We start from the raw sequence: 20,276 nt of genomic DNA on the forward strand, positions 1-20,276 counted from the left end.
GTGATTGACTCGCGGAATCTGTTGTCCGTCTCTTGTGTGTAGTGCGATCGGAAGGTCGTCTAGAGGTGTTAGGTAGCGGTTTCATTCCTGTGTTTAGTAGGTACTCTTCCGTGGCATCTAGGGCAGACTGTAATGCGTGCTCCATGTCTCCCAGGGAGCCTCCCGGGCTCCATGTGGTAATCTGCGTATAGAGCGCAGTTTACGTTTGGGATGATTCGTAGTTTGTCTGCGAGTCCCTTCATCGCTATATTAAATAGTAAAGGAGAGATGACTGAGCCTTGTGGTGTTCCGACGGAGCCCAACGTGAAGGGGTCCGACTTAAGTTGCGAGACTCGCAGTCGGGCTTCTCTCTCTTTTAGGAAGGAGCGTACGTACTCCTGAAATCTCTGGCCGAGGCCGAGGCCTGCCACGGACTCCAGTACGAAACGGTGCGAGACGGTATCGAATGCTTTTGTGAGATCGAGGGCGAGGATGCCTCGAACGTCTCTTGTTTTAACATCGAAGATCTGTCTCTTTAGGAGTAACATGACGTCTTGGGTGGATATATAGGTGGGGTCGAAACCCTACCATATTGTGTGGGAGGAGTTCGTGTTTCTCAATGTAGCGTAACACTCGGTTTTGAATTACGTGCTCGGCTACTTTACCCACGCATGACGTAAGAGAGATGGGGCGTAAATTGTCGAGGTTAAGTGGTTTGCCGGGTTTCGGGATGACGACCACCGTGGGAGTGCGCCATTGCGTTGGTACCTCTCCTGTTTCCCACACGCGGTTGATGTCTTTCGTGAGTAATGTAATGGCTTAGGTTCGTCGTCTAAGTTACGCAACAGTCGGTTGGTTACCCCGTCGGGTCCTGAAGCCGACCTGCTGTTTAGGTTGTGTAGCGCCTCTCGGACTTCTGCTTCCGTGAAAGCAGCGTCTAGTTCGGGAGTGGTTTCGCACTTTATGATCGGGTAATCGTACCTTAGGTAATCGTTGGGGTGAGCGACGCCTAGCGGAAGGTACCGTTTGGCAATTTCTTCGGACTCTTCCGTTCCCTCTTTCCCTTTATGTGAGTGTAGAAGTCGGTCTAGCGCGTGGCTTTGGTTATCCTTCGTTTGGACATGCGTTTCAGGAGGTTCCACTTACCTCCTGTCCGCATGCGGCCGTCGACTGCCGAACAGAGTTCGTGCCATTGGAGTCTTGTGAGCTCCGTACAGTATTCCTCTATGTCTTGGTTGAGGGTCGCGATGCGTTTCCGCAGGCGTCTGTTGAGACGTTGCTTTCTCCATCGCGCAAGTATCGAAGCCTTGGCCTCGAGTAAGTGTGCGAGGTGAGGGTCAACCCTTGGGACTTCCAGTTCCGTCTGTATGGTTTTCGTGGCTCTGGTTACGTCGCCCTTTATCGCAGAGAGGAGTTCCGCGAAGGAGTCATACGTATTCGTATCTTCCTTCCGTAACTTACGGAAGGTATCACAGTCTGTGGGGGTGAAAGATCGGGGTGGGGCCGTCCTGTTCGGTATTTCTGTGCGTATGACGAAGTGATCGCTGCCCAGGTTCTCTTGCGTGTTCGTCCATGTGTGGTTTGCAACATTTCGGAGTAACGTGAGGTCAGGAGTAGTATCGCGCTGCGTCCACGTACCCAATCTGGCGGGGAACCTGTGGTCCGTCACCAGGGTGAGGGACAGGTCGTCTATTGCGCGCGAGAGTTTGTTGCCGCTAGGCTTGATTGTGGGGTAACCCCACGACGGGTGGGGGGCGTTGAAGTCCTGTGCGATAATGACCGATGAGTTTCGTGCCAATGACGTGGCTTTAGTAAGGATCGCGTGGAAGGATTGGTTGTAGTGCGTGGGGGAACTGTAGACGTTTAGTACAAAAAAACTTTGTTTTAAGAATCGGTTAGAAACGAGCTCGATTAGGATCGCCTCGATGTGACTGTTTTTCGGTAGGACCTCGTGAACGATGTGCGCGAATTTTCTACTAACGAGCGTGGCGATGCCTCTACTGTTGTACCCTCCTCTTTTTGAGGCGGTGCAGTACCCTGAGAGCGTAAGGGTTTCGCATAGGGTTTCCTGTAATAGTATTACGTGCGGCCTTTGTCGTTGAATTTTGAGGTACTGTTGCAGCGAGGATTTGCGTTTCGCGTAGCTAGCGCAATTCCCCTGCCAAATTTCTAAAGTATCCCGTGTCGTGTTAGCCATGATGGTTTTGGGAGGAATTTATTGCCGCCGAAGGGTACGTAGTCGTGTCCATTTGTTGTGGCTGACTAGCTTTGTTTTTAAATTTTATGGCGACTTTGTTTTCGACAACCTCTACACGATTCGCTAGGGTATGAATACTTTGTAGGTTTTCTCGCGTGAGGCGCAGAATTTCGTCTAGGATGTCTTGCGGTACATTACACTCTTCTTCCGTCTCTGGGAGCGGAGGGCGTTTGCGTTTCGCTGTGCTAACTTTTACATTTGCTTGTCTAGTTGATGATTTTTGCTAACACAGTGACACTGGCTTTGATCGGTCACTTAAATGGCACCAAAAGTTGACTGCCCGAGCCTAAAAAATGTCGAGGCGTGTAGTCCGCTCCTCTCTAAAATAGCGTTAAATAGCCGCTCCTATTGCCTTTTTCAAGCAAATTATTATAAATCACATTGCTTATAGAGTTCGTAAAGTACACAACAGTTTCATTGTATACGTTGTAAAACTTGTTTCTGCACTCTTTAGAAACTTGAAACCACCGTATGTTCGACGACAGAACGATAATTACCACTCATTTTAACTCTTAAAAGTTGCCCGTGAATGCGATCGTGAGTTGAAAAAGTGAATTACGCACACAGCTTCACTGCGTACGTATCTTAAGCACCACCATTATGCTACCGCCGAACTACGCAGAAAAGCTAGCTTTACAGTTTGAAAAGAGTTCCGTGACACGATTTAAGGCCTGTACAGCAGCACGTATATTAAAGCACTTGAATCGCTTTTGCAAGCTTTCTACTGAACTAGACATCCAACGACAATAAAAACAAGATATGCTCACCTTTCTTTGAAACAGAATCGACCAACCTATTGCACATATGGGGCGGAGGACTTACTCGTGAATACATTTACTATACTTTTACCAGATCATCTGCCTTTCGCTATGGCACACATCAGTAAATCCTAATGTCATCTACGACATTAGGCTATTTGTAATCAACGCAAAAAGGCTAGATTATCCTATGAATCTTTTAAAACAATTTTTCCAGTCTCTTACGGAGGCTAGGAAAGGGAAATTTATGCTGTCGATCTATCGCATTGCAGTTACCACCTACACTCGTTGTTTACATTTCTTGCCGCTCCTCTTCTTTTAGTTTCACTATTCAAACGCAAAGCATTCGCAAATATCTGTTTTATTTTGTATATTTGTGAATTTATTCATTTACCGCGAATACAAGCGCATTGTGCCTGTCGAAATGGCAACACGAGCGCTGAACAGATCACAGAAGCAGACGACAGCGAACAGGTTATAGCTAGCGCCACTCTGCTCGTACGTGCTGTCCCTCGCGGCAAAAGGGCGTTTTGGAACAGGGAGATCTGTGCAGGTCTGGAGATGAGCAGCTCGTGCAAGCATAGAGTTTCTCACTATATTACCTAGACGGAAATCTGGCGCTGCTGCGCTGTGGTATGCATGGGAATGCCGGTATGTTGTGGATTCAGATTGGCGTTTGGCGGCTTGTGAAGGATTCTACGGATTGGATTTCGGAGGTGAGTTTTGTTTTCGTTTATCGTTCTCCGTGCCGTTCCTTTGTCGCTGCCTGGCGTGCATCGGCCTCTGCGACCGATGACTTCGTGGTGCAGCGGTTTAAGGTGTGTATCATTCCGTTGCTAACGTGACAGTAATGTACTGTGCAAGCGATTGTGCGCGAGTTTTTTGGTCGAAGTGGAGATGGCCACTTCGCCGTGGACTCCTTGCCTCGGCTGCCGCCTGCAGGGACAGCGCACATAAACAGCTGAAGCGGTTCTTTTTGAAATGATCTTGTTTTTTAAAAAAATGTCATAGTACTGGCTTTATAGCGCTGCACCCATACATTTGTTGCGAGAAATGAAGCACTCGGCGACCCACAAAACACAAGCGTTGTGAGCAATCGTGCGACAAAGACGTCACGAAATTATTGTGCTCTGCAATGCCTTGGAAGTTTGCACAGTACGCTTTTTATGTAGTGTGCCGAGGCGCTTAATGTTTTGAGGCGCTGGCCCTGTCAACATTTGTGATAGGCACACCCTGAAAAGACAAATGAATTTTTCGGGCGACTAGCTGTGTTAATTAAAAGGGCAGAGTGTCCAGCGGCGAATGTTCCAACACGAGAAAAGAAAATCCACTGTTCTGATTGAACCTGACTGGTGAAGCTAGGGATATCCGAAAAGCATGGCCAGCTTGAAATGGATTGACTCTGGTTGGGCCTGTTCTAGCTTTGTGACTCAGAGGACCCGCACATGATTTCGTGCATTCCGTGCTGCATCACTGGTGATAAACAAAAGGGAATTGCTGCATGATTCGATTCTGTCATTCGATGCTCTCGTTTATCGTGTTGTTTAATGATATACTGTTCCTGAGCAGTCGCGTTCTGTCGTGGTATGAATAGTTCTTGTCGTCGCGAGTGGCCTAGCACGGTTTGCATCATCGGTAGGTACCTAAAAATAACACAAATTATTAGCTTTGCATTGGTGAGGTAAATAGGATGCACGTGGGTATTACCAAAATCAGTCATTTCTAATTACACTTGGTAGCCGCAGCAATTTGATTAAATTTCTTGTGAGGCTCTAGCAGCTAGGCTGCCTTAGCTCAGTGTCGGTAAATTGGACTCCAAGAGCTTTGCGTGGTAACTTGTTAGACAAATTTGCTATGCCAGAATACCTAATGCAGCTCCTCATGTATAAAACCTCTTACTTTGCTTTTCTTCTTTTAGGACAGTGTGTATTTCTCAAAGCATTGTTCTTGCATTATAAAATATTATATATGTGAAAATTGTACTTGCCTGCTCCATATGGCATGCCAACAACAAAGAGGCTTTAGCTCTATTGTCTATTTAACTATTGCTTTCCACTCTCTTTAGCCTACTGGGGTTAAGGCAATGCCAAAGTCCCAGCGTTTCCCAGGGGGAACCACGAGGAGGCGAGAGTGGTGGGGCTGAACAAATCTTGCCCCTCCCCCCATAATTTTTGTAATGGCCACATAATGCAGCCACTGGGTCATTTGCATCAGAATTGGCAGAGCCACGAGTTCAGCGTCGTGCAAATACACAAAAGTGTCGGCTCTTCTACTGTCTTTGCGTCAGTTGGCTCATCACAGAAGTCAGCTATCGTCACTACACATAAACGACTACTCTTGCTGTCTTCGCAGGAGCTGTCTCGTCACAACACTCAGGACCCTGTAACTACACAAAAGTGGCAGCTGTTGCAGTGCTTGCAGGAACTGTGGCATCACAGAAGTGGGGTACTGTAACTACACATAAACGACTACTCTTGCTGTCTTCGCAGGAGCTCTCTTGTCACAACACTCAGGACCCTGTAACTACACAAAAGTGGCAGCGGTTGCAGTGCTTGCAGGAACTGTGGCATCGCAGAAGTGGGGTACTGTAACTACACAAAAGCAACAACTCTTGCTGTCTTCGCAGGAGCTGTCTCGTCACAACACTCAGGACCCTGTAACTACACAAAAGTGGCAGCTGTTGCAGTGCTTGCAGGAACTGTGGCATCACAGAAGTGGGGTACTGTAACTACACATAAACGACTACTCTTGCAGTCTTTGCAGGAGCTGTCTCGTCACAACACTCAGGACCCTGTAACTACACAAAAGTGGCAGCTGTTGCAGTGCTTGCAGGAACTGTGGCATCACAGAAGTGGGGTACTGTAACTACACAAAAGCAACAACTCTTGCTGTCTTCGCAGGAGCTGTCTCGTCACAACACTCAGGACCCTGTAACTACACAAAAGTGGCAGCGGTTGCAGTGCTTGCAGGAACTGTGGCATCGCAGAAGTGGGGTACTGTAACTACACAAAAGCAACAACTCTTGCTGTCTTCGCAGGAGCTATCTTGTCACAACACTCAGGACCCTGTAACTACACAAAAGTGGCAGCGGTTGCAGTGCTTGCAGGAACTGTGGCATCGCAGAAGTGGGGTACTGTAACTACACAAAAGCAACAACTCTTGCTGTCTTCGCAGGAGCTGTCTCGTCACAACACTCAGGACCCTGTAACTACACAAAAGTGGCAGCTGTTGCAGTGCTTGCAGGAACTGTGGCATCACAGAAGTGGGGTACTGTAACTACACATAAACGACTACTCTTGCAGTCTTTGCAGGAGCTGTCTCGTCACAACACTCAGGACCCTGTAACTACACAAAAGTGGCAGCGGTTGCAGTGCTTGCAGGAACTGTGGCATCGCAGAAGTGGGGTACTGTAACTACACAAAAGCAACAACTCTTGCGGTCTTTGCAGGAGCTGTCTTGTCACAAAAGATTATATGATTTGTGTGCGCAATGTAGGATCTCTCCACTCAGGTTGACTTGCTTGGTCAATCACTGGTGAGCAAATAGCACACGCTTTGTGAAAACATGTCTGAGGTATGCACCGCGCTCCTGCTCAGTGCGGCGCCTACCGATTTCTTTCATTCGGAGAGTGATATACTTTTTTTGGAGCACTTTTGTGAGGCTTATCACATGCTGCGGGTCCTCAGAGTAATGTGTGCAATTGTGAAGCACGACTTCATGTTGCTTCACAAATTGTTGGAAGGCCCTAAGAGTTATCTTGTGAATATTGTCTCCTGTCGTGGTGCCTAGGCGTAGCACTGTCTCCGCTGCACACATTGCTGCATGCACAAAGCGCGATGGTTCTATAAGACCACCATTGTCCTTTATGAATGTGAGCAAGCTAGTCACAGTGTCATTGGTGAGCAATGCTGCACAGTCCGCACAGTGAAGGTGTTTGCTGGTTGCCCTAACCACGAAGCCACCGGTGTAGCGGACTACTTCACTGGCATATTCGCTCAGTGCAAAATAGTCATGCTCGAGCAGAGCATCCACCATTGCAGCTGACTGCTCTTCATAGCTGTTGCTCGAATTGCTGCTGGGTTGCCCCTGGCTTCTTGAAAGGCATATCCCCTCAGTCTGTGCAGTGACGTTGGCATTCTTTGAGCCGAGAACAGCTGCATGTACTATGGTCTGCCTGTAGGCATGCCGGAATTGCGCCGCTGATGGGTTGTTATTCCAGCCACCTCTCTGCCTTATGCAACTAAAGTACATTTCCAAGGGGTCGTAGTTCAGGTTTCTCGTGCAGATGTACCTGCAAACAACAGGCAAGTTAGTGCCTTGCCGCTTTATGCCCCACACTTAAAACTAGTCAGGAAAATATTTGTTTGTAATTATGCAGTTTATGAGCCAACAAATGTATGTGTTGTAATTGGAAAATGTGTTCTTTATTTTTTTTCCAACAACACATATTCTGAACTACCACTTGCTTTTGTGCTGCCAACCCATATCTTCACCACAACCAAGGTATTCATTCTTTCATTGCCTCTGGCATTGGGCTTACGGTTCTGATATATGTTGAATTGGAACCTGAGCAAAGCAGCACTTCTTGATCTTGTACAAACGCTTTCCATCTTCTGTGCTTCCTTGTACTTTCTTTAAGTGCAACTGGCCCAATAATGTGCATGTGAAGCAGTTTCTTTTATGCCAGGCTTTTGTCATAGCAAAGCAAAGCATTCACATTTGAGGATAGCAAGCAATAAATATAAGCATTTCATAAAAGCAGGTCCCATGTGTGCAATATGTATACATCAGGCAAATATGATTGGGTTGTTTTGTAAGTGTGGTCCTTATGTTTTCATGTGATATTACTTTCTTCTCAAATGGAAGTATAATAATGTGGTGTCTCCAATTGAGAGTAATCATTACTAGCACATGTTTTATAATGATTGGCTTTTGCACCTAGCAGGTCAATTAGCTCTTTCTATTTATGATTACACCATTACAAATGATGTCCGAAATCACACTAAACAAGAAGTGAGAATAGTCAACCCGAAATACAATAAAATGCTTGGTATATCGAATAAAATCTGGTGCCATCTTCTGTTTGTTATGAGTGACTATGAGAGCATTTGTGAAGTCTTTCCTGTATAAATAAATATGCTTTGCTTTTGTGGTTCAAGGGGTGCATATCAGCAAACAGCACCAATAAAGTGGTTTTCAGTTGCAAAGGAGATGTCACATTGTATGGATAAGTGTAACATGGCTGTAAAGCGACCGAAAATCAGTTGCTGTATGAGTGCACAAAATATAGTGTCCCAACTACCATCGCCAAAATTTAAAAAGTTGCAAATGCCACGTAGCTGGACAGGACCAATGTAATGTTGTTTGCCGTTACTTAGAGATACTCTGAGTATTTGCATTCTGCCTAATTACATAATTAGTCTGTAATAATGAAATAACCAACTTCTGAAATATTACAACTAGATGAAAAGTGTCAACGCGAAAAGTGTAGAGCGACATGAGAAACTCCCAATACACCTTTCTGTTGCTCAATAAATGCTACTTATAAGTTTTTTCGAGTGTGAAAGAAGCCTGTGAATACATGCAAAATGCCTTGAGCACCCATTCGTGTGTAAAGACATGTGGTCACAAATTCAACTGCAAATCCAATTTGACAGCACAATATCATTTTTCAGGATGCCAATGTGTTGTTCTTTATATACAGAAGAAGTAATCATGCAGGAGTAATTTGCTGAAAAAATTGTGTTCCTCCCTTATTTTGTTGAAAAAGTATGGCAAGAAATGTGACCTTACCTGGCAACTGTGAAACTTGAAGATAGCGAGCCTGTCTGGTGTGAAACATAAGTGTGCCTGGTTGTGCATCTTCCTTTTTGTTATTTCACTTTAATAGTATGTGTAAACATGTAGTAATGCTCTAAGCTCATTTTCAGCATGTTCTTATATATAAAAGACATGGACTCTCATAAGAGTGATACACTGCACTTGAAAAACATTGTTTACGTCCTGGAGGTTGTTTGTGGACGTCAAAAAATCGGAGGATTTTCTTGTTCAGCTGTGTTTCAATGCTGTTGTCTCTTACATACTGGTAGGCGTGATATGGGGAAGTTCAGAGTACAGTGGGGAGGAAAAGAAATCTATTTACACACATATGTCACAGTGCATGGTACACCTGGCACCACAATACTGAGCCTTTAAACCAGGCTTGATCAAAAAGTATGATATGCCACGTAACCAAAAGCAGACAACAAGAGCCAGGACAAGACAAGTTACCAATTATGGTGATTTTATCTATCCTGAATCTTTTTTGTGTGCTATGCAGTTCTTTGAAAGTTAAGAATTATATTCGTAAAAACCTATCTTTCTTTTTGGCAATTGTCCCATATGCGATAAGGTGTACCTTTTGTTACTAATAAACATTTTGTAGTGAAGCTTTACATACCTATTTCTCACATTACTGGGTGTGCAATGAACCACAATAAGCAAAAATGTGCAACAACGTTTCAGTGAACTGCCTTTTATAACAATGCATGCCAATTCGGCAAAGCATATTTCTTGGGTTATTCAATTATTGTGCTCCGATTCTTCATTGGATATCATTAAGTTTGGTTCAATGCACAGCTTAATGGTGTGCTCCTATATTGCTGCCACAAATTGTTTAGCTGTGGTAACGCAAATTAAACTTGTAAGGGTTGGCGTGAAACGAACATTTATTACTTTTGTGAATGAAATAAACACATATTGTTGCCCACATTATGAGGGTGTCGTGTGCCTAAAAAGAACATACTCCAGAACAGAGTACAAATCTGTACTCGTCATCTACGACATGTTTTTTGCTGGGTCTTGGCCTCATACATTAAAAGTTCATCAAACATTGAGAGTTGTGCTTGGTAAACTAACACGTGTTAAGCAGACTCCGCTTTCTTGAAAACAGTACAAGGAACACCCTTAACATGTCATAAGACAGTTTGAAATGTTCAGTCTGTCTTGAAATTACTATTCATAATTTCACGTCATGGCAAACTTTTTGTCATTTTATCACCTTATGTTTCCACCTGTACACTACATCTACCTATGCACTTACTTGCACAGGTCAGCATCAAAGAGCCTTTCTGCCAGCTGGGAGACGCTCTTCAGTGTGAATGCCAGTGAAATCACAGACATTCGCCTGCCATCCTGGGCGACGAGCCTTTCATTGGCCAGTCGCAGCTGCATCAGTTGTAAGCCAGTGGCCACCATGGTCTCTCTCTGGTAGGTGAACGTTGATGGCCGCAGTGGAGCCTTGAAGCCAGTGGCGACAGGGTTGCTGGAGTTCAGCAGGTCGAATGCACTGGAAAGGAAATGATAACTGTAGCATCAGATTACATGACCAAGCAATTTCTGAAAGATGCTTTCTGCACATTCACATTGTCCACAACGTAACGTGTTCATGATGCCTACAGCGTTTGTTACATGTATGGGTTTGTTTGTAAAAATGCACTTCCTGTTATGGTGTCCCTAACAGACATATAAGCACCACGCTCAGCTACGGAACACAAACAAGTCCTTGAAAGGATAAGTTTGTTGCTCTTTTTATTTGTTTATAATTTTTTTTGTAAGTGTCAAAATGAAGCGCTTTTCTAATCATTTAAATGAAACATTCTTGCTGCACTTATTGCTTGGATGTTATCTCCATATTCTGTGAATGATGCAAGTATTGTATGTGCTTACATCTGTAATGCAGCATACACTGCACATGAGTAGTTTTTTTCATGAATAATTCTCAGGGTTACACAGGCATTCGTATGTCACGAGAAGCCGACAAACAAGGAGACCAACGGCAGCATAGTGGAAATTACATGTGCTTATTAATTAGATAAAATAAATGGTAAATTGATGGAAATGAAAGTAGACAAAAAAAGAACTGGCCACAAGTGGTGCACGAATCCACGTCTCCTCATTATGCCTGCAATACTGTTACCAATTCAGCTACTGTGGTGCCGTTTTGCCATCCATTTCCTGGGGGATTTATGGTTACCTACTAGAACAAAAGCTGGGAGTGTTAGCCAGTGCCACACCTCACAACCTTGACGGCGGATGTAGAACATCCTTTTCATTTCCATGAAATCATTTCTTTAATTCAATTAAGTACATGTAATTTCCTGTATGCAGTCCTTGGTGTCTTTGTTGGCTTCTTACTATAAGACTAATAAGAATTGGGCCCTTGCTTTCCTTTGTTCTCATTCATACACATTCCAGTGCATTATGTGTATATGTGTGAGTATAGATTTGTGTGTTTCGCTGACAATGTTCACTTAAAGTTGCTTGCATGGAAAGAAGTAAACATAAATGTGCACATTTTCTTTTCTGTTAATGCATGGTTGGTGCATGGTTTAAAAACTGTTTTCCATTTTTTACAAGGTTTCTTAGAAATACTTAGTGGGGAATGATGAATTTATTACGCATCAGAGGTGGATAATTTTAATCATACAGTACTTGCAAGAGAACCCTCGCAGTGTTATTGATAATTATCAGCAGGAATACGTCTTTGACTATGACTGCAGTAGACCAGCAGATCTAACAAATGCGATCCATTCAAATTCTATTGCTAGCCGCCATATGTTTCACATTGTAATGGCTGACAAAATATGAGCAACAGTCTTAAAAATTATGTTGTGGCATGCTGGCGTTATTGTAGACAGTGTTGTTTTCAGTGTCACGAGAACACACTGCCACAGGAATACAGCTTCTACAAGACACCTTAAATTGCTCTTTTTTCTGCATCGGTCCAAAATGTCTTCTCAGTTCTGTAAAGAATGGCTGACATTTCGGCAGGTTGGTATAGATACCTTGGGGGAAAAAAACTGGCACAACCTTTCATGCAGGTAGAGACAGTGCAGACACATCAATGCTGATGTGTGTCTAATGTGTGACGCCAAGGCATTAACTTCAGACATGTGTCAGTAGACACTTCTAATGAGTCACATGTGCAACATTAATGATGAAGTGGATATTATATCAAATGCCTTTTATTGAGTGAGGGAATGGACATATAGAAGCAAGGACACAACCAGTAAAATTAGGTTATGGTGTGACATAAAGTAGCCATAAATGCACATAAAATTAACAGGTACATGTCCTATCCTTCTTCAAGCAATAGAACACATTTCCAACTTACATTGGTTGTTTGATACTGTTCTTATTGGTCAGTAATGTTGGTTGTCCATAATTAAAAAATACCAATGACGCATTAATTTGCTGTCTGTAAACATAACATTCGCTATGGTGATACGAAATAAGTAGGGAGACATAATGATACATAATAAGCACAGTGACGACCAAGGCAATATGTATTGCAATAAAATTCGTTTCGACCCTCCCATGGGTGCCTTGTTCACATTGACTAGGTCGTCGTTCACAAGGTCATAAGCGAGTCATTGTGAACAGCCGGTAATTGTGTACAAGGTTCTCATGGGGGAACTGAAACATCTTTTCATCTTATACATATTGCCTTGGTCAGCACTGTGCGCCTTACTTAGCATGTCTCTCTGCTTCTCTCTTATCATCATCGTGATTATGTGTAATACAGACAGCAAATTATTGTGTCATTATTTTTCTTTCTTTCTTTATGGACAACCAACATTATTGATTATGGTGTAGTACTATGTAAGCATCCCTTTAGATTTCTGGTGCATTTGAAGTTGCGTAGTGTGCATGTGCATGATTACCAGTATTTTATGTACAGTATCTCAGCTGGTTCATTAAGTCCACTATTGTACCATTCTCTTCTCTCCAATATATTTTGCAAAGCCATCCAAATTTCATCTCTAGTTACACTTCGGGCCTGGCCTCTCTTTTCTGTGCCTATAAATGTGCTTATTGTTAAACATGTCGTGTTATGTTATGTTTTAAACATGTCGTGACTCCATGTTTTTTTTTTTTTTTTTTGATGCGAGGATAAATGCCTCAGGGCATACAAGGGTATGTGATGGGGGTGAATAAGGATGATTAAATGAATGAAAAAAGATTTGCTGACTTAATGAAGTCCAAGAGGGACCGATAATGCGGTCCCTACGTCCAAGCAGTGTAATGGCTCAGATTATGCGGCGAGAGTCCCGCTGCTGTGAGGTGCCGGAGCCTCGTCGGTTAGAGTGCAGGGCAAACCCAGGTGGTGGATGTCGGCTTCAACATTTCGCGACTTGCAGAGTGGACACTCAGGACGAGGATATAGCGGGCGAAAGTGCGGCCACCTCCTAGTCACGGCAGGAGTGAGGGCTACCCCGACCCGTATCCTCCGAAGCGCAACCTCCTCTGCACGGGTAAGACCGCGGGGGAGGTTTACCGCACACGGAGGTATGAGAGCACGTGTGCGGCGCCGGAGGTGCTCCTTTCTTGTTAAAAGGAGGGTGGCATCATCTAGGTGAAAGAGTTGAGGCAGTGACGATGGAGAGGTCGCTAGACGGGTCGCAGAATCCGCACGGCTTTGGAAGCTTAGAAGGTCGCGTGGGATCCACTCGACAGATATTGGCTGCGGGATGCTTGCCGCCAGAAGATGGATCTCTTGGCATATGTCAGGGCTGCGACTGACGCGTCGCAGAAGCCGCGTCGCCTGGAGGGCATCAGTGACTCCATGTTTAAAATTGTAGTTTATGAAAAAGAACTGCTAGTACAGTTAAATGCTAACATTCAAATGCTACATACAAATGCTAACATAGAAACAGTCACATGATATTAATATTCGAGCATGTAGTACTTGCATGAAAGCTGAAGGCTACTGAAGGCAGCATTATATACTCAAGGCCTTGCTTCGTTTTGCATGCTAAGCTTGCATGGCTTACTGCACCATTGTTTCAGGTACATGTATTAATATTTATATGTTTGGCTGTGTGAATAAGGCAGGTTTTCATATTGAGAGGAAAAAGCACCTAATGAGTTATTTGTGTCACGAGCTGCATGCATCACTTCATAAAGCATCATATAGTTTGTGAAAACCGGAACCTATGCCATTAGAAATCCACATGTGATTTTATGAAATGCTTGCTTAGCACATTCATTCTAGCTAATGTTAGGACAGCATATTTACTGAAATGGAAATAACATGCATGGAAAATGCTTCATTAGTACCCTTACCAGTCCACCATGGCTATGAAGTTGGCAGTGCCCATGCAGTTGCTAAAGCCTGGCAGCTTCAGCAAAGAAGCGAACTCCAGCGCCTTGCTGACAGAGCTGCTGAATGTCTGCGCTGCCAACTTCACTTTCATGACCTGTTGGAGGCAAGGAAGGAAGATCTGCAGAAGTTATACATGCATTATTTTAGGGTTGCCTCACCTGTTGGTAGTAATTGATGTGTGCCTTTGACAGCTTGTTAGCTGCACGCAGGCCTTCCTTCTCCTGCAGCTGTTGCAGCGCCTTGACGTGCTTCCACAGCACTCTCTGTGATATAAAAGGATGTAGCAATGCAATTGCTTCTTTGCTAACCCTGAGACATTAGTCTGACAACTAAGTATGTCTGCTTACATCTACACATTCACAGCATATCTGTGCAAAAAGTTTCACAAATGCTCACTCGATGTTCTGGTGAACAAATTCTAGAACGGAAAGGTTCATCTTAAATTATTACAGAAAAAGCACCTTCCCCATTCGAGGTCCATGCAACTTGCTTCCTATAGTAACTGTTTGCTTCCTATGGCCGAGACTAACTACAGCAACTATTCTGCTGTTTTCTGTAAGTTTTGGATTTTGTTGCCACATAACCTTAATGGACCCTGCATTAATAATATGTTTTAACACAACCTTCTTGTTTTTCTTTGACCTGTAATTCTGTAATTAAGTGCCATTGACATGTTCTTATTGCTTGTTTATTTGGACCACAGACGCTGCAAGTGATAGATAACTGTAGATATCATGTAGATGTAACATATCTGATGCATAATAAAAGCTGATTCTTAGTCTGATAGTACAGTGCCTTTTTGTATTCATCCACTTCAGTGTTTTATTGGGTACTAGTGTTTCTAATATTAGAAATCCATGTGTCTCTTCTGATATATCGTCTCCTGTGTATCTATAGACTTAATGGAAAGCCAGACTTGATGCTGTTGGCGTCATCATTGTGTGAATCGTATCACATTTGGAGTTCCTTCTATAATTGTGCTGTACAGTTACATACAACCTACCACCTTGTTTCTTGCATTGGCACAAAGTGCACATCATTTTTGTTAGCATTGTGTAATATTTGCAGGACTAGGTCAGCAACCATATGCATTATACAGTTAAGGTTCTAACAAGCATTCTGGTGTTACTACACTTGCTTCCTTCAGTGCTGCTTCAAAAGAGAAGCCAAGTGGGATGCTGCCTCAGCCTCTGGTTCCCGAAAGTAGGAAGGGAAGCCTTTATTTACGCTAGCAAAAATACTCCACCCCTAACAATCATTATCGCTCGCTTTCTTCACGCTGCGCTAGGTTACTAACCAGTTTAAGGAGGTATCACGGTGGTTGTGTCAATGCATCATCAGCACTTCAGCAGTGATGAACAGTGAAAAAAGTAAAGACTAATAGTAAGATTTGACAAACTGAGTGTACACAACTACTGCTTAGTAGTATTTAAAACTGCATAGCATCTGCCTATGAGGTAATTTGTCTAAATGGCTTTTGAATTTAACATAAGAAACTAGTTGAGTATTAATAAAGTCTATAACTACATTAAGCCAGCAATAGCAGAATAGCCAACAGTTCAGAAAGATAGTTGTTTGTCTAAAAGATACAAACTAATGGCTTGTCTGTGTATGTTATCGTGGTCCTCATACTGTGAGTAAGGTATTTTCTAAACTTCTAATAAAAAAATTAGTCGCATTTTAAAAAGCATGATTGCCAAGCCGGGAGATTTTTCAAAAGCATGTGTTAAGAGAAACTGTAATGTCAGTGCAGCATGTATTATGCCGCTCCTAAGGTAGAAATTTTAAACCCGAATAAACCTCATTTAAACACAACATGCATGGAAAAAACAAGATTTATCACATTATGGGGCTTTACATGCCAAAACCACTTTCTGATTATGAAGCACACCGTAGTGGGGAACTCTGGAAATTTGGACCACCTGGGGTTCCTTAACGCGCACCTAAATGTAAGTACACGGGTGTTTTCGCATTTCGCCCACATCGAAATGCGGCCGCCATGGCCAAGATGCGATCCCGTGACCTCATACTTAGCAGCCTAACACCATAGCCACTAAGCAACCACGATGAGTAAGATTTATCAGTGAATGGAGCCTTTCATCGATCGGTGCATTTTTTTACAGCACCTATGTGAAAAGTGACATTTCTTACCCCGTACGTGCCGCTCAGGAGAGCACCTTTGTCCCCAAGGAGGTTCCGCAGAAGCTTTAGCCCATGGCAGGCATCAAAAATCATGAAGATGATGTCCTCTGCTTTGCTTGGATGTCGGAAAAAAGTCTTGAGTGCCTCGAACGACTGCTCATGCATGCGGCAGCCGAGTAGCTTTGCCATAGCCACATTAGCGGCAAGGCAGTCGCATACAACAGCCACAACATGCAGCCCACATTCACTGATGCAGTGGATTGCTTCAATTAGCAGGTTCTTGAGCACTTCTCCAGAGAGACCAGCAGTCAGGAAATAACCAAATGGCATCTTCCAGGGTGCTGCAAGCCCGACCACCATGAAGACAAGTGCATCAGTGGCCAATGGCACATCATCTGCATCACTGGGCTCTTGGCTATTACCCAGCTCAACAAAGCCAATGAGGCGGCCAGTTGCAATGTCAAGCTCGCAAGCTTTCTTTATGCTCATGCCATCGAGCACAATGCTACACAGGCGCTCTCTTGGGGCATCATTTTTATGACAAACCTTCAAGTCTTCCAAAACTTCAGCTGTGAAGCCTGGCCACCCTTGCACGACCCTGAGCCACTTCCTGATGGCCTGCACACTTGGCATAGGAAACAATGTGCTCAGGTACTCGTATGCTCGTGGAGAATAGTAGTGCACTGTTGATGCAAATTTCTTCATCTCGTCACTGTACCTTCTCCCACAAGGCTGTTCTGCAACATTTTTACTCCAGCTCTGTATAATTTCCAACGGTAGGTTTCCAAATTCTTCCAGTTTCCTTTCTGCTTCATCTGAGAGAATGTTCCTCTCTTTCATGTTAGCTATGATACTCTGCAGGCTCTCATTTTTCTCTTTGACTCAAGCTGTCCTCATGCCAAGTGCCTTTATCTTTTTTCTAGCGGTTGTCAGCATGTCTCCCAGCCTCTTCGCTTTTATTTCCGGGCAATCTCACGAGCAGTAGTCATGGTCAAAGGTGCTGGGTGCTGTAGCTGGAACACTGCTTGATAGCTTTGGTGAATTATCAGGGCTTGTTGGGAACGCTTGCTTGGCCGGGACTGCATGGCTGCTGGACCGTGGCACATCCTAGAAGGGATGATAAAACTGACTTTATGTGTGTAAGGGAGCATATTGCAGCCTAGACAGATTACACATTCTAGCTTCAACTTCATGCACATACTTTACACTAGACACCAAGGCTACATCAAAACCATACCAATAGATTTTAAAGTTTTTAGCACAAACGCAGACGTGCAGTACAGAAGCTTACCACAACAATGGATAGGTTAATTGGATCATACAAACATATCTATTCAGAAACACTGCTTCAAACCGTGGGTGTGCAAGCTAACTGGACATCATTCTGGAAATATAATTTTTTTATCTGACATGCACAGCACATGCACAGATGGTGGAATTATGCTTTTTTTTTTTGTCAGTAGAAATTACAGAACCGGTATACACTGCAACAATTCACAAAAGTAAGTGCATGCCGGATGGCTGCCCCTCCACTATGACATGTGGATGCAAGCCCCCATTTCAAAAATGCCTCATTCTGTCCAGGCATGAAGAAAATCTTATGTGGCTTATCACTGAAGGAGAAATAGGTAAAAAGAACGGGTATGCTGTCCGGGCACATTATGTTCCTGTCAGAAAAAAAAAAAATATCTTTCCTAAATGATGTTCCACTTCCAGCTGGCTTCTTTACTTTCAGCACTGTACGTCTCTCTGAATGTTTCCTCTTTCCCATTTGGCAAAATTGGCATTCATATTGTGTCCTTTTCATCTATGCTGTGAACGTACTAATCTGTAAACGAGCTCAAGCTACCACCCTCGCCATGGAAATTATATCGAAAATGATGAGCATTCTGCATCTTTTTCTTTGTGCTATTTTTAATGTCCTTACACATGTTACACACATACTTCTATCCTTATGTTGCTTTGCAATATTTGTGTAGCATTATAATTAGGCCAGTATTGTTCATCTAAAATGCCTGCTCCTGGGTTTCAGTAAAATTATTACACATGTGAGCATACATGTGTGCTTTCAGTGGCATTTGGACGTTCAAATTGCGATGGAACAGCGCGTTCAAGCAGCAGGCGTTTACGCAGGCCACTCCTGAAGTCGGCTGGCTTGAAGTGTGTGGAGCACAGCAGGTGGTGACCTAAAGGTTTGAAATCTGGTGTTCCCATTGCTTCAAGCCATTTCTGCAAGAGAGCTGGGTTTTCCAGAGGGAACCTGCATGAGTTAAAGCAAGGGAAAAAAGTACAAATAAAGCCGCGATAGAATAGATGTTGACGCACTGTGATTGTGCTTCCTCTTCGCTGCTTTTACAGCGAAGCTGTATACCTCTACCGTCCAAGGAAATTTTCGTGTCGTGCTAAGCAAAAAAAAAAAAAAAACCCCATACGTGGGCCGACCCGGAGATAGTGTAATACCGGCCCGAGCCGCGGCGGAGGTGCAGTTCGCCATTAAGGGGCTCCCATGCACATCTTCGCTGGTCATGCTTCACAGAGTGGAAGGGCACTGAGATTCTTTCTTTTTTCACCCTTCTGCGAATGCTGGTTAAGCGAGTGACTTTGCTCAACATTCGGAAATGGTTTCGCAGAATGCTTTGATTTTCTGTCTGACATCTTGCAGCGCTTGTGATTGCGTCTAGGCAAATATTTGTTTAAAGTTTAGTTAATGCAACAGGAATACCGTGACTTCAGAAAAATAAAACTGCGCGAACAGTGGTTATTGACACGGGAACAATGAACGATTAGCGCTTCCGCTCCTTCGTCGCATTCAGCACTTTGCTCCGTTTTCTTTCTAATATCCGAAACAATCTGCCCGATGAGGCATTCTCTGTCGCTCACCTGTGGTACGACACCTCTCCCCTTCCAGGTTCGTACTTTTGCAAGCAAAACAAGTAAGCGCAACGCCAGGACATCGTTACGGCGGTTCAAGTACCGGCACTTTGCGCGGGCACATACTGGAGCAGACGACAGAAACTCGACTTTCTTTTCACACGAACAATACATCGTATCAAATCAACTACTTTGCATTATTTCAAATGCTAATTAATAATATGACAAGCACAAGGAACACGAGGTATAATTATTAAATGCCAAAAAACTTTACCAGCGCATGGCTAAATCTGGAAGAGAAACCACAGGTCGTGCTCTAGCAAAGCGCAGGTCAAATTTTTCTTGTACTAACTTCTCGCCTTGTCTTCATTTTGAATTGTCGGTAAGCATAAAAAATGTACACAATATTTATTATGAGACATTTCAGGCCTTTTGCGCATAAATTGTTCTATAAATCTTGGTTTTTGCAGTCATATCCACGTTCTAGACGAAGCCTCTTACAACACCAGCCAACACAAGCCTCGCAGACACATACCATTATAATACACATGCGTTTCCCCGCAGGCCGGCTGAGGCCGGTGAACAATAGAAGGCAGCATCCACGTGACCCTGCGTTCCCAGATGTTAGTTCCCTAAGTTGGTTTCCAACTGTCCTTATGGGGCCACTGAATACCTAGTGTGTCACGTGATTGGGGAGGTTTCTTCCCTGTATTGCTGCCGGATTATACAACAACCCTAGTGCGTGCAATGTCGGAATGGTGCACGTCTGTGATCGAGCTGCCATCGGCGATGACGATCGTCGCTGCGAATTCTGCAGCAAACTATTCATACAGAGAAAGAACATGCTGCAATACATCAGGAACGTTCACAAAATGGCCGTGGATGTCAAGAAATTGATGAAATGCGACGTATGTGGCACTTCCCTGCCTACAATGGAGAAGTATTCGGTGCACCAGATCGCTGCGCACAACTTCGAGGCTGATTACGTGCACCTGGTGTTCCGGAACAATAAGGGTGAGGAACAGTTTTATTAAGTTTATTCTCAGTCATCGTGAGCAAATGACGTTTAAACGCAATATTATATCTTGGACTTTTTTTAATTTCTTGTTGCGCAGTGTGCCTC

General features: G+C 43.8%; 1 long non-coding RNA gene across 3 annotated transcripts; it reads left to right on the forward strand.

Moving 5' to 3' along the window:
* Positions 1 to 3,010: 3,010 nt before the first annotated feature.
* LOC129383661 (uncharacterized) lies at positions 3,011 to 14,926 on the forward strand. 3 transcript variants are annotated; one of them, XR_008611534.2, is made up of 3 exons: positions 3,011 to 3,812; positions 5,347 to 7,497; positions 10,084 to 14,926. It is a non-coding gene; the product is annotated as an uncharacterized lncRNA (long non-coding RNA). The 3 variants fall into 3 exon arrangements; XR_008611531.2 differs by having other exon boundaries at positions 5,347 to 6,398; XR_011895939.1 differs by having other exon boundaries at positions 5,347 to 14,926.
* The last annotated feature ends 5,350 nt before the right edge of the window (positions 14,927 to 20,276 follow it).

Source organism: Dermacentor andersoni, chromosome 8 (assembly GCF_023375885.2).
Source record: "Dermacentor andersoni chromosome 8, qqDerAnde1_hic_scaffold, whole genome shotgun sequence".
NCBI lineage: Eukaryota > Metazoa > Arthropoda > Arachnida > Ixodida > Ixodidae > Dermacentor > Dermacentor andersoni.